At 42.4% G+C, this 13823-nt stretch overlaps 1 protein-coding gene and 1 long non-coding RNA gene across 9 annotated transcripts in view; one reads left to right on the forward strand and one right to left on the reverse strand.

The window, feature by feature from the left end:
- Window positions 1-4264: 4264 nt before the first annotated feature.
- LOC125158766 (uncharacterized) lies at window positions 4265-5441 on the reverse strand. The gene is made up of 2 exons (XR_007149483.1): window positions 5215-5441; window positions 4265-4456 (listed from the first exon to the last, which is right to left on the reverse strand). It is a non-coding gene; the product is annotated as an uncharacterized LOC125158766 (long non-coding RNA).
- Window positions 5442-5487: 46 nt separating this feature from the next.
- RBM6 (RNA binding motif protein 6) overlaps window positions 5488-13823 on the forward strand; it is a 104969-nt gene continuing 96633 nt past the window's right edge. For 2 of the 8 annotated variants that reach the window (XM_047846033.1, XM_047846077.1), the window contains exons 1-3: window positions 5488-5611; window positions 6383-6488; window positions 6804-6859. The gene's annotated coding sequence lies outside the window, so the exon portion shown is untranslated. Of the gene's footprint in view, window positions 5612-5883; window positions 6072-6382; window positions 6489-6803; window positions 6860-13823 lie in introns of those variants that run through there. The other 6 variants (XM_047846052.1, XM_047846086.1, XM_047846043.1 and 3 more) reach the window with 4 other exon arrangements.

The following is a 13823-nucleotide window of genomic DNA, read 5'->3' on the forward strand; positions in this document are numbered from 1 at the left end:
AAAACATAAAGCTTTTCCAAACAATTTTTTTTTAAGTTTATTTTTATTTATTTTGAGAGAGCAAGCTGGGGAGGGGCAGAGAGAGAGGGAGGCAGAATCCCAAGCAGGCTCCACACCTTGAAATCAGGAACCGTGAGATCATGACCTGAGCCGACGTCAAGAGTCAGTTGCTTAACTGACTGAGGCACCCAGGTGCCCCCCCCCAAACAATTTTATTCTTTTTTTTTTTTAACTTCTTTAAATTTATTTTTGAGAGACAGAAACAGAGCATGAATGGGGGAGGAGCAGAGAAAGAGGGAGACACAATCTGAAGCAGGCTCCAGGCTCTGAGCTGTCAGCACAGAGCTCGATGTGGGGCTCGAACCCACAAACTGTGAGGTCATGAAGAGCTGAAGTTGGAGGCTCAACCGACTGAGCCACCCAGGCACCCCAAAACAATTTTATTCTTAAAGATCAGTTTAAGGAAGTAAAATCAGAGATTAACAAAAATACTGCTCATGTTTTCTCTGAAGAGAAATCACTTTATAGCTTTTCTGGTTAATTTCCCCAATAGTTTTAGGATGAAGGAAAAAGTCTGAAATCACTCCTTTGATTCTCTCTGCTGCTTGGAGCACCCCAATGCAGTATCCTGTCTCCATCTCAGCCCTACACTGGAATTGGGAAAGCTCTGCCCCTGAGCTTCTCTTGTGGTCTCAGATGGCTGTCACCTGGAGCCTACCTCCACAACAGTGGTCTATGACTGAAATGGTGACAAAGCTGTAGCCTTTTACTGGAGATGGCTTTGCACAGAGCTGAGACCCTCGCATATAATTTAAGGGAAGACTTCTCCTCCCTTTTAGGTTAAGAAAATGTGAGAAAATGTCCAATTCCTTCACTATCTATTCCCCCTGGAAAGGAGAGTGGAAGAGGAAAGAGGAATCTCTCCAGGTCATCACTGGTCACTCAGTATTTTCAGTCCTCACTACCTCAGGAGTTCAGGCTCCCTCACTTAGAACAAATATCATTTATACAGCTTGGCTGTCATGAATCCCATCACGTTAGTTGTGATGAGTTGTGAGAACAAATTGTGTGAACTTGTAAGAGTTCAAGCCATGGGGTGCCTTGCTGCCTTAGCTGGTAGAACATGCGACTCTTGATCTCAGGGTTGTGAGTTCAAGCCCCACATTGCGTGTAGAGTCTACTTTAAAAATTTTTAAATTTAATTTAAAGAAAGAGAGTTAAAGCCAAGAAGATGTCATATTCTCTCATTGGTGCAGAAGTATCCTGGCTATATCCCATTAACTAGAAACTGTCCTCCATAGAATTGATCTTCATAGAAGACAGATTTAAAGTTTCCTAACATACCTACCCAGTCTCTTCAATAGTCTGTAGGGTGATCTCAGGGTTTTTTCTAGAGTCTCACTCTTGCTTTCAAAAACATCAGCTCCACCAGACAGCGCCACTGTCATTAGGAAGTATAGCTGACCCTTGAACAACAGGTGTTTTATTATATGCAAATCCATTTATATGCAGACGTTTTTCAATAAGTATATTGGAAAATTTTGGGGGGATTTGTGACAATTCGAAAAAACTTGCAAATGAACCATGTGGCCTAGAAGTATAAAAAAATTAAGAAGTTAGGTATGTCACGAATGCATAAAATATATATACATACTAATCCATCTTGCCATTTATTACCATAAAAAATATACAAATTATAAAAAGTCAAAATTTATTAACTCCCTCCCACACAAATACTTACAGACTGTATGTACGTGGTGCCATTTGCAGTCAGAAATGTAAACAAGAATAAAGATGTAGTATTAAATCTTAACTGCATACAATTTACTATAGAACATACTGTTCTACTGTGATAATTAGTTAGCCAACTCCTGCTGCTTTTGTGGTGAGCTTGTGTTGCTAGTATCCACTTAAAACCCCATGCGATGCTAATCATCTCCTTGTGAGCAGTTAGTCTCTGGTAAATTGCTTATCACAGTAAAAAGTGACTGACCTCTCATGGTCCTCACCATTAAGTAGTTAAGTTTTGGGGGAGTCCAAAGTTTTACGTGGATTTTCAACTCCACAGGTAGGGGGTGGGAGTGGAATTGGTGCCCCAACCCTTAGGCTGTTCAGGGGCCAACTGTATTGCATCTACTTAGCCAAGCAAGTGATTACATCCATGTGATTCTGGCTAAGCCTTGTGCCTAGGACACTCACAGAGCAAACCATTGTGGCTACTTAGTAAAACATTTTAAGGTTATCATTCCAAACTCTTTTTTAATCCACTTACTGACTTATATTTGAATATTGGGACAATCCTTTCCAATATGTCACCTTTTTGCTTATAGAATTACCAAGAAATAAATCTTAGTCTTTTGGAATAATAACAAATGCCAGTCCCACGATGGCTCTGCTGCCCTGCAGGACAATGCTTCAAACCTTGGGCGTTGCCATAAACCACACACTACCCTGCACCTTCTGTCACCCTCTAGGTCTGGGGCTCCTCTAAACCTCAGCTTTCTATTTTGTCTGGGTGCATGATTTTCATGGACTCAGCATGTCCTCTCCATAACAGTAGCAGCAAGGACTAGTGGGGACTGGAGCAATGGTAAAATAAAACCTCTTGTTCTTCCCCAGATCTCTTTCCTTTCATAGTTTTAGGGGACATTTCAGAACTTGAGGTGCTGCTAAAGTGAAAATGCCTAATTGTGCCCGGAGGCTGGGATCTGTTCCCTGCCCTGTTGCTATCTTACTTGTGTGACTAGGGGAAAATCCCTTAATGACCCTTTCAGCACTTTCCCCCTCCTACAAGTACAAGATATCTAATGTGAAATACTCTGAGCTAATAATGAGAACACTCAGTCCCTTCCTGGAAAGTCTGAAGTTTTCCTTCCTGCCTTTATTACTTTGCAGGTCCTGGTAAGGCAGATGGTTTTTTTGCTCTGCTGGAACATTTCATCTGTGGTCTTGTATCATCTGTGTCTCTCCTGGTTCCTGTCTCTCATTTTAACATTTGATCAAACCCTACTTTCCATGCCAGGAGCCATGGCCCCAAATGAGACCAAGGCAACAAGGAACAACATACAGGACATGGTCTTTCTCTCTGCTGGGTCCTCCCCTGTGAGCATTTAGGGGCTTGAAAGTGGGCGCACCTCCCTGACTAGGCCTTGTATTCCCCATTCCAGGTGAGGATGCTGCTCAGATCAGCTCTTCTAAATAGCTCATACTTCCTGTTATTAGGCCGGGGGGGGGGGGGGGGGGGCGGGCAAAAACCTTACTAATACAATGAGCCCTTGTAAGTTTAAAAAAAGAAAATTCCAGATGCTTTCTCTGAAAACCCTCAATAATCACCTTAAGGAAAAGGGGAAAATAGTCAGGAGCAAAAACCTTGGAATAAGACTGGGGTTGGAATCGCCCCACCCTCTACTTTCCAGCTGTGGCAATTACTGTCCTTACTTTAACAGGTCTTTGGTTTCCTTACCTATAAAAGCGGTTTTCTCATCTGGTTATTGTGAAAACTAAGTGAGATAATAAAGTGCCAGCCCTATAGTTTGATAAAGAGTGGCAATTATTATTACCCAATGAAATTGGGTAGAAGGCAGGAATAATTAGCCTTAATATGGCTTACCTCTCCAGACAATAAAGTACTACCTGATAAGAGAGAGACCCACCAACAATGGTCCAGTTTGGAAGGTAAAGTCAAAGTACCCACAGTTCCGTGTAGCAGTTCCTCCTCTTCCTTGTAACCTGTGTTGGTGTGCCCCAGGGCTCAGGGCTGGAACTCTGTTCTGTCTACACTCCCTCCCTCATTCCCTTGGTCATTTCATTCAAGCCTATGGCTGCAGACACCAACACCAACAATATGCTGATACCTCCCAGATCTGTAGCTCTAACCCTGACCTTTGACCCTGAATTCCAGACTGATGTATCCAACTGTCAATTCCACGTTTCACTTGAATGTGAGGCATCAAAAACTCAACCTACCCCAAACTGAACTCTTGTTCTTCCTACCCAAACTGCTTCTCCCACATTCTTCCCTCTCTGCCCTCATCCCAGTCCATGTCTCCTGTTTCCACTGTGGCCACACAGGTACAAGTACCATCCTTCTGTGCTGCATTATTGCAACACTCCTAACCAGCTGCACTGCTTCTGCCCTTCCTACCTTTGGCCTATTTCCACATAGCAGCCAGAGGGATCATTTAAACATGGATGCCAAGTTATATTATTCTATTTAGAGCCTTCCAATGGCTTTCCATCTCCCTCCTTACAGAAACCAAACTCATTTCACAAAGAGTGCATATCTTGTTTAATTTGTTGTCCATCTCCAATAATTACCCCACACCCATCTCCATTTGGGCAGCAAATTTTATCAGCTTTGTTTGTTCCTGGATCACCAGCACCTGATGCAGTGCCTGGTCCCACACAGGCCCTTCATACAGTTCTTGAATGAAGGAATGACTTCCGGACAAGATGCCTGAAAAGAGGAAAGGTAATTTTTAAGACTGCTTAACCCAACAACCTCCTTTCACTGCAGATAAAGATTGCTTTATTTTAGAACGCTTTATTGGCTTTTCTGGCAGATTTCTTTGACACCATGATGTTGGATTTGGGCTATACAATCAGGTTACCTTTTTTAAAGGTCCACTGATAGAGGCACCAGGTGCCGGTAACCAGAAAGCATATCAACAGTGTAGACAATCCACCTGGAAGCTTAGAGCTTGCCGTTTGAACATTAGCTGTAAGGAGATTCTGGAAATGAGCTGCAAACTGAAAGCTTTCCTGCTAGATTGGGAGATTTGCAGAGAACTTTCCAGTTCTGAGACCTCGCACAAGTCACTCTTGGCTGGATTTATTGCCTGAGATCTAGAAAGGCCCTGGGGAAGCTGGGTGGAATTTCCCTCATAAGTAGGACTACTGAACCTTTAACAGATGGTATTTGCCTGAAATACCTGAAGAATGCCTTCCTTGGAAATCCATTAGAAGAAAAGGGGACGAGCCTCTAATTCAAGGGCTTCTCTTGCACCTATCCTCGGGTCTTGGGCAAAAAGGGCTAAACCCCTGGACTGAGGGGGTCAGGAGTTAGGCGTTTGGGTGGGCCACCAGTCACTTTCCCGGAAAGCTTCGACCGGAGAAGTTTCCCTTCTACTGCCTTCACAATGACGGAAAATACGGCGGCCTCGAACCAGGCGGACTAGGGCCTTACCCACGCCCCTGGGGCAGAGAAGAACAAACCTCGCGGACGCCAAATCAACAGGGGAATGCGCGCCTTGCTCTACTCCAGAAACAGCGCCCGAAGACCAGTCAGGGCCTAAACCACAATCCCCTGCAGACCCCGCAGACCTGGGCAAGAGCGCCCTCCCATTGGACAACGGCGAGCGGCGTGCCCTCACGCTTCGCTCCCGTAGGCAGCCCCGCCCCCCCCCCCCCACGCGCGGGGCACGGCGGGAGTGGAGTCGGCGCAACCTGCAGCTGTACTCCATCTCCCGGCGGGCCGAGCGCTGAAAGCGGCAGCGCGGCGCCTTTGTGGAGCAGCGGCCCGGCGCGGAGGAAGTTCCGGTCTCCGCGACGCAGGGTCGGTGGCGGCGGCTGAGGATTAGGAGGAGCGGGCCGCGGAGGCCGCGCTGCCTCGGTAAGGGCCTGGGGCGGTAGAGAGGGCGTGCCGGACCCTGCGGGGAAGGAGCCGGCCTGCCAAGACGCTATGGAAGTCGCGGGTCCTCGCGGCCTGGAAGCTGTGGCTTCGGTGTCGCGCGGCGGCCGCGGCCTCGCTTGGGAGGAAGAGAGCCAAGTGGCGGTGTGGTGAGGGAGGCGCCGCCCTCGGGAGGAACGCCCCGGAACGGTCGCGGGCCCGGGGCGGGGCCCGGCGGCGGCCGTAGAATTACCGGTCCAGCCTCGGGGCTGTTAGCTGCGGGGTCCCGGGCTAGCGCGTGGTTACGGTTTGGTGCTTCTGGTCTGCGGAGCCTCAGGCGGGCCCTTTCTTCCGCCTGTTTTCCTGCTTTTGCGGGAACCTGATCCAGTTCTAAGGCATCGCTCGAGAAGGAGGCCTTCTTGTGCCTAGCACGTAGCCCCGTTTTAGACCTGGCCAGACACGGGTGGGTGGGCTCAGCCCGACCACAGGGCAAGAGATCTCAGAGCCCGGCACGCGCGGTGGTAGAACTTGATGGCGGGGGGGGGGAGTGGTCTGGTGGGTTCTGCGCCCGTTGGGAGAATGTGGGAGGAGGGATGTTTCTTAGTATTTACTCTTCAGAGTCCTTTTGGCGTTGTAATTCTGTTTTTCTTCTAACTTTATTATTGATGTGCTACTGGATTCAACTCTAGGGGTGCATTTTTTAATAAATAGAAAAGGCCTTGTTTTGTAAGGTACATAAACTTTAAGGGTAATTGTATTTTTTACATATTTCAGGTTTGCTTGTGAAGGTCACAGTTGCTGGATCTAAGTGAAGGAGTTCAGTAGACTCTGATGTGCCTGGTCACCTGGCTCATTTTCTGAACTCTGGATTGTGCCCTAGGTTTGTTAGTTTTCAACTTCCTGTTGAGTAATGCCACCAGTGTGAATAGTTTAATAATGTCAACATCAGCAAACTTGTGAGGATTGTAGAGAGAGCTCTGAAGAACTAATGATGGGTGACGGTAGGACTGGCAATGTCTAAAGTAACTAATGGCATGTTAGGTGAAACAGACAAGTTGGACCTGAACCTTGTCTCATTTAATTAGCACCTAACTAGGTACTTAACCTATAGGATAGGTACTAGGTCTGGACATCTGTAACACCCTTCTTTATAGAATTCTCTTACCAGACTTGGGTTTATTTTTGTTGCCTTTAGGATCCTAGGTTCTTGAAGCCTTTCAGAGGAGACTTGTCAAGGCCTGGGTGGGGGAGGTGAGTGTGTGTTACTAAATGAACTCTTTTATTGTGGGTACTTGAGCAAGGTTATACTCTTCTGCCAATGTTTAAATGTATAAACTGCTGTTACTCATCTGATTCGGGGTTGTATTAAGATTTGAAACTATCAGCGGGGAGCCTGGGTGGCTCAGTCGGTTACCTGGCAGACTTGAGCTCAGGTCATGATCTCCCAGTTCATGGGTTTGGGCCCCGTCCGGCCCTGTGCTGACAGCTCAGAGCCTGGAGCCTGCTTAAGATTCTGTGTCTCCCTCTCTTTCTCTACTGAGCTTTCCCACTCACTCTCTGTCTCTCTTAAAAATAAACAAAAAACATTAATAAAAAAAAGATTGAAACTATCAGAAAGTTCTGGAAAAAAAATTTTTTTTAAGTTTATTTATTTTGAGTGAGAGAAAGTGCCGGTCAGGGAGGGGCAGAGAGAGAGGGAGAGAGCATCCCGAGCCTTTAGCACAGAGCTACATGTGGGGCTTGAACTTCAGAATCATAAGATCATGACCTGAGCCGAAGTCAGATGCTTAAGCAACTGAGCCTCCCAGGTGCCCTAGAAAGTTCTGAAATTTTAAAGATCATAAATCATTCCTTGATGGATTTTTTTTTTTTAGTTGTATATACCAAGAGCTTAGAATTAATTTTTCTGTTACACTCCCACAATACCTTCTTCATCTCATTCACTTAGTTAATGGGCATCCGTTGAATGTATTTTATAACCCTCCTATCACACTATGGGACTCAGAATAGCAGAGCGAATGACTAGAGGAGCTCTGGAATCTGATAGGGTTTGAATCCCTGACTCCTTCACTAACCCAGTGACATTGGATAAATTACCTTACTTCAAATTGTGAATTACCTGACTTCGTATGTGAAATGAGGTTTTTGTGAGGTTTATGTAATGCTATTAGAACAGTGCCTCGTGTGCAGAAAGTGGTTACTAAATGTTAGTTTCTTTTTTTAAAACAGATTTGTTCAGATATAATTCATAATTCATACATCATGCAGTTAACCATTTAAAGTGTATAATTCAATGCTTTTTACATATTGCTAATTTTTTACAGAGTTGCGGTAAATATATTTTGTTATGTATGTTGGAACAAAATTTGCTATTTAAATCATTAAAAATGGGGCGGCTAGGTGTCTCAGTTGATTGAGCGACTGACTCTTGATTTTGGCTCAGGTCATGATCTCACAGTTTGTGGGTTCAAGCTTTGTGTTGGGCTCTGTGCTAACAGTGTGGAGCCTGCTGGGGGATTCTGTCTCCCTCTCTCTCTCTCCCCCTCCCCTGCTCTCTCTCTCAAAAGTAAATAAACATTAAAAAACAATAATAATCAGGTATACACACAAAAACTTAGTTACAAAAATCTCAAAAATAAATAAACATTAAAAAAATTTTTTTTTTAATTTTAAGTTTATTTATTTAAGGGATCTGTACACCCAACATGGGACTTGGACTAATGACCCCAAGATCTAGAGGCGCACACTCTTCCAATTGAGCGACCCAGGTTCCCTTAAACCGTTTTTAACTGTAAAATTCAGTGCGTTAATTACATACACTGTAGTGCAACCATCACCTCTATTTCCAAAATTTGTTCATTACCCCAAACAGAAATTCTGTCCATTAAGTAACTCTCATTGTCCCCTCCCTCCAACCCTTGATGACCTCTAATCTATATTCTGTCACTGTGATTTTGCCTGTTCTAGGTACCCCATATAAGTGAAATCATACAATATTTGTCCTTTCTTGTCTGACTTCTTTCACTTACCATAGTGTTTTCACAATCCATTCATGTCCTAGCATGTATCCAAACTTCATTCTTTTTTTACAAATTAAAAACAATTTTTTAATTGAGATATAATCAACATCTTCATTCTTTTTTATGGATGAATAATATTCTGTTGGTGCGTATAGACCACATTTGTTTATCTCTTGATTTGTTGGTAGACAACTGTTGTTTCTACCTTTTGGCTATTGAGAATCATGCTGCTATGAACATTGATATATACATATTCTGAATATTACTCTTTTATCAGATATGTGATTTGCAAATATTTTCTCCCATTCTATGGGGGTGCCTTTTTACTTTATTGATAGTGTTCTTTGATGCAGAAGAGTTTTTCATTTTGATGAAGTCCAATTTGTCTATTTTTGTTGTTGACTATGCCTTTGATATTACAGCAAAGGGATCATTGCCAAATCCAATGCATGAAGCGTTTCCCCTGTGTTTTATTGTAAGAGTTTCATAGTTTTAGCACTTACATTTAGGTCTTTGATCCATTTTGAGATAATTTTGGTATATGGTGTTAGGTAAAGGTCCCACTTCATTTTTTTGCAGTTGGATATTCATTTTTCTATGACCATTTGTTGAAAAGACTGTCTTTTTCCCTTGAAAAATCTTGGTACCCTTATTGAAAATACCCTGACCTATACGTGAGGATTTATTTTTTGGTTCTCTATTTCATTGATCTCTGTTTGTCCTTATAACAGTACCACACTGTTTTGATAACTGTAGCTTTGTAGTAAGTTTTGAAATTGGGAAGTGTAAGTTCTCCAAGTATATTCTTTTTAAAAATTGTTTGGGCTATTTAGAGTCCTTTGAAATTCCATATGAATTCCAGAATGGGTCTTTCTTTTTTCTTTCTTTTCTTTTTAAGTTTACTTATTTTTGAGAGAGAGAGCAGGGGAGAGGCAGAGAGAGAAGGGGACAGAGCATCTGAAGTGGGCTCTGCGCTGACAGCAGAGAGCCTGACATGGGGCTCAAACCCATGAACCACAAGATCATGACCTGAGCTGAAGTCAGACACTTAGACTGAGCCACCAGATGCCCCAGGATGGTTTTTTCTAAGCATTGACTTTGGAATCAAGTGATCTTGAGTTTGTATATTTTCCTCATATCAGTTACATTGTTTGGGGGCAAGTCTCTCAACCTATTTGAGTCTCAGCTTCATGGTCTATAAAGTGGGAATAGTAACAGAGTTTACCCCATAGAGGATTTGTGATTAAAGGAGAGTATCCATGTAAAATGCTTAACTGTGACACAGCACTCAGCTATGCTTATCTTTCTCTCTCTCATTTCCGGGAGTAGGAATAGACATACTCAGGAAGGTCCTTTCCAGCTTGATGTTACTATGATTTAGTTTATTAAAAAAACTGTTTTTTAAAGAGAGATAGCATGTGCATGGGGGGGGGGGGAGGGGGGGCGGGGAGGGAGACTATCTTAAGCAGGCTCCAAGCCCAGTGCAACACGGGGCTTGATCTCACGACCCTGAGATCATGACCTGAGCTGAAATCAAGAGTCAGGCACTTAACTGACTCAGCCACCCAGGTGCCCCAATGTTATTATGATTTTAAATACCAGAGCATAGTAGCAGTAATAATATTTAAAACATTGTTTTAGAATTCTTCAAAACTCTTTTTTTGGGGATGTAGTTTACATATCATGAAATTCCTCCACAGTATGTGTTCGGTTTGATATAGTCATCACTGCTGTTCAGAATTAGAATATTTCTAACACCTCAAAATAATCTTTAGTTCCTGTTTGTTGTTTATCTCCACTTTTCATTTCACTCCAACTGCGAGTTCTAGCATCCACTGATGTGCTTTCTGTCTCTGTAGTTTTATGTTTTCTAGAGATTGCATGTAATTGGAGTTACACAGTTCTCAGTCTTTTATGCCTGGTTTCTTTCACTTGCATTGTTTTTTGTGGTTCATCCATTTTGTTGCATTCCTTTTTATGGTTGTATCTCGTTGTGTTTATCCATTCACCTGTTGAGGGACATTTGAACTGTTCCAGTTTGAGGCTATTGTGAACAATGGGGCTATGAATATGATTGCTTCTTATGCAATGATCTCATTTACTCCTGATAGTAATCATATGAGGTAGGTACCATTATTCTTATTGTATAGGAGAGCTTTGAAGCATATAGAAATTAAATAACTTATCACGGGTGCAATAGTTAGAAAACTGGAGTGTTTTTAATTTTTTTTTAACGTTTATTTATTTTTGAGAGAGAGAGACAGAGTATGAGCAGAGGAGGGGCAGAGAGAGAGGGAGACACAGAATCTGAAGCAGGCTCCAGGCTCTGAGCTGTCAGGACAGAGCCTGACATGGGACTTGAACTCGTGAACCATGAGACCATGACCTGAGCTGAAGTTGGACGCTTGCTTAACTGACTGAGCACCAGAAAACTGGAGTTTTGCTCGAAACCCAGGCATTCTGACTCTAAAATACATACACTAGGCCAGTGGTCTTGAAACCCTTTTGTTCTTGGACCACTTAAAATTTTAAAAATTTGGGGTGCCTGGCTGGCTCAGTCGGTTACGTGTCTGACTTCGGCTCAGATCACGATCTCACGGTCTGTGAGTTCGAGCCCTGCGTCGGGCTCTGTGCTGACAGCCCAGAGCCTGGAGCCTGCTTCGGATTCTGTGTCTCCTTCTCTCTCTGCCCCTAACCCACTCGCATTCTGCCTCTGTCTCTCTAAAAAATAAATAAACATTAAAAAAAATTTTTTTTTAATTTACCCCCCCTAAAATGCTGAAAAACCTATTACCACCTTGAACATGTTTGAGTTGGATTTGGAAATAATCTCCTCGATAATGGCACCAAAGGCATAGTCAACAAAATAAAAAGTAGACAAATTGAACTTTATCAAAATGAAAAACCTTTCATCAGAGAACACTGGCAACAGAGTCAAAAGGCAACCCACAGAATGGGAGAAAATATTTGTAAATCACATATCTGATAAGGAATTAACATCTGGAATATACAGAAAACTTCTAAACTCAACAACAACAAAAATACGGCCTGATTTAAAAATGAGCAAAAGACTTGAATAGACATTTCTCCAAAGAAGGATATATAGATGGCCAATAAGCCCATGGAAAGACTCTACATTATGAATGATTAGGGGAAATGCAAATCAAAATGACAGATGCCACTTCACACCCGTTAGGATGGTGATTATCAAAATAACCATTTTGATTGTTAGAATCCCAAGTAGGCTCTACATTGTCAAAACAAAAACACCTCCAAAACAGAAAATAACAAGTGTTGGTGATGATGTGGAGAAATTGAAGCTTGTATTATTCTGGTAGGGCTGCTATACCACGATACCACAGATGAGGTGAATTAAACAACAGAAGTGTATTTTCTCCCATTCTAAGATCAAGGTGCCAGCAGGGTTGGGTTTTGGTGAGGCTTGCAGAAGGCTGCCTTCTTGCTGTGTTGTCACACAAACATTCCTCTGTGCATACATTCGTAGTATCTCTTTCTCTGACATCAGACCTATTGGATTAGGGTCCCACTCTTAAGACCTCATTTAAACCTATGTCCATAAAGGCCTTCTCTTCACATACTGGGCCACCTGAAGCTGAGAGTTAAGCATATGAATGGGGGGGGGGGGGCGAGACACAGTTCAGTCCATGACTGAGGGTACTCTGTTGGTGGGAATGTAGAATGATGTAACTGGCGTGGAAAACAGTGTGGTGATTCCTCATAAATTAAAAACATTACCATATGATCCAGCAATTCCACTTCTGAGTATATGTCGAAAATAATTGAAAGCAGGGTCTCAAAGAGATATTTGTACACCCAGGTTCATTATTCACAGTAGCCAAAAGATGGAAGTAACCCAAATGTCCATCAGTGGATGAATGGATAAACAAAATGTGGTATATACATACATTGCAATATTACTCGGCCTTAATAAGTAATGAAATTCTAATAGATGTTGCAGTGTGGCTGAACTTGAAGATAAGCTAAGTGAAGAAAGCCAGTCTCACGAAAGGACAAATATTGTATGGTTCCACTAATATTATGAGTTACTTAGAGTAGTCAGAATCAGAGACAAAAAAATAGAATGGTTTCCAGGGGCTGGTTTGAGAGGGGAATGAGGAGTTACTGTTTAACGAATACAGATTTTCAGTTTTGAAGATGAAAAAAGTTCTGTGGATGGATGGGGATGATGGTTACACAACAGTGTGAAGATACATAATGCCACTGAATTGTACACGTAAATATGGTTAAAATGGTAAATGTTATATGTATAACAATTTGTAAAAATAGTTTTTTAAAGTTTATTTTGACAGAGAAAGCGTGAGTAGGGGAGGAGCTGGGGTGGGAGGAGAGAACCCCAAGCAGGCTCTACATTGTCAGCGCAGAGCCCCATTGTGGGGCTTGAACTCAGTAACCGTGAGATCATGACCTGAGCTGAAGTTGGATGCTTAACCAACTGAAGCCACCCAGGCACCCCTGTAAAAATAACTTTTATAAAAGAAGGATCTTACTGATTCTCCTTTTCCACCTCCCCTGTCTACTAATCCTTCTCTCCAGTTTACCAAAAAGGCATCTCTCTATTTGAAATCTAACTATATAAAGTACACTACCCCAGGGATGGAAACCCTCAGAACATCAATCTGTATGTGTTTATTTCATCTTTTGAAGGATGTTTGGGTTGACTTCATTTTTAAGCTATTATGAATAAAGCTTTTGTGAACATTTTTGTACAAGTTTTTTTGTTTTCACTTATGTAAATACTGTACTTAGAAGTGAAATTGCTGCGTCATAGGGTAGTGTTTGTCAGACCAATTTCTAAAGTGGTTGTACCATCTTACATTCTTTCCAGTAATGTATAAGAGTTCTGATTGCTGAAAATCCTTGTTTATTTCCTTTTGTAAGTCTTTTTAATTTTAGCAGTTCTGGTGGGTGTGTACTAGTATCTCGTGGTTTTCTGTTTTCCTTATGACTAATAATAGTAAGCATTTGTCAGATATGTGTTATAAATATTTACTCCTTTTCCCTAGTTTGCCTATTTATTTTTAAGCAGTGTCTTTTGAGGAACAGGTTTTAATTTTAATCTTTTTCTTTTATAAATGCTTTCTGGATCCTTTCTGTTGATACCAAGCTCAAAAAGATTTTATCTTGAGGCACCTGGGTGGCTCATTTGGTTAAGC

Source organism: Prionailurus viverrinus, chromosome A2 (assembly GCF_022837055.1).
Source record: "Prionailurus viverrinus isolate Anna chromosome A2, UM_Priviv_1.0, whole genome shotgun sequence".
NCBI classification, from domain to species: Eukaryota; Metazoa; Chordata; class Mammalia; order Carnivora; family Felidae; genus Prionailurus; species Prionailurus viverrinus.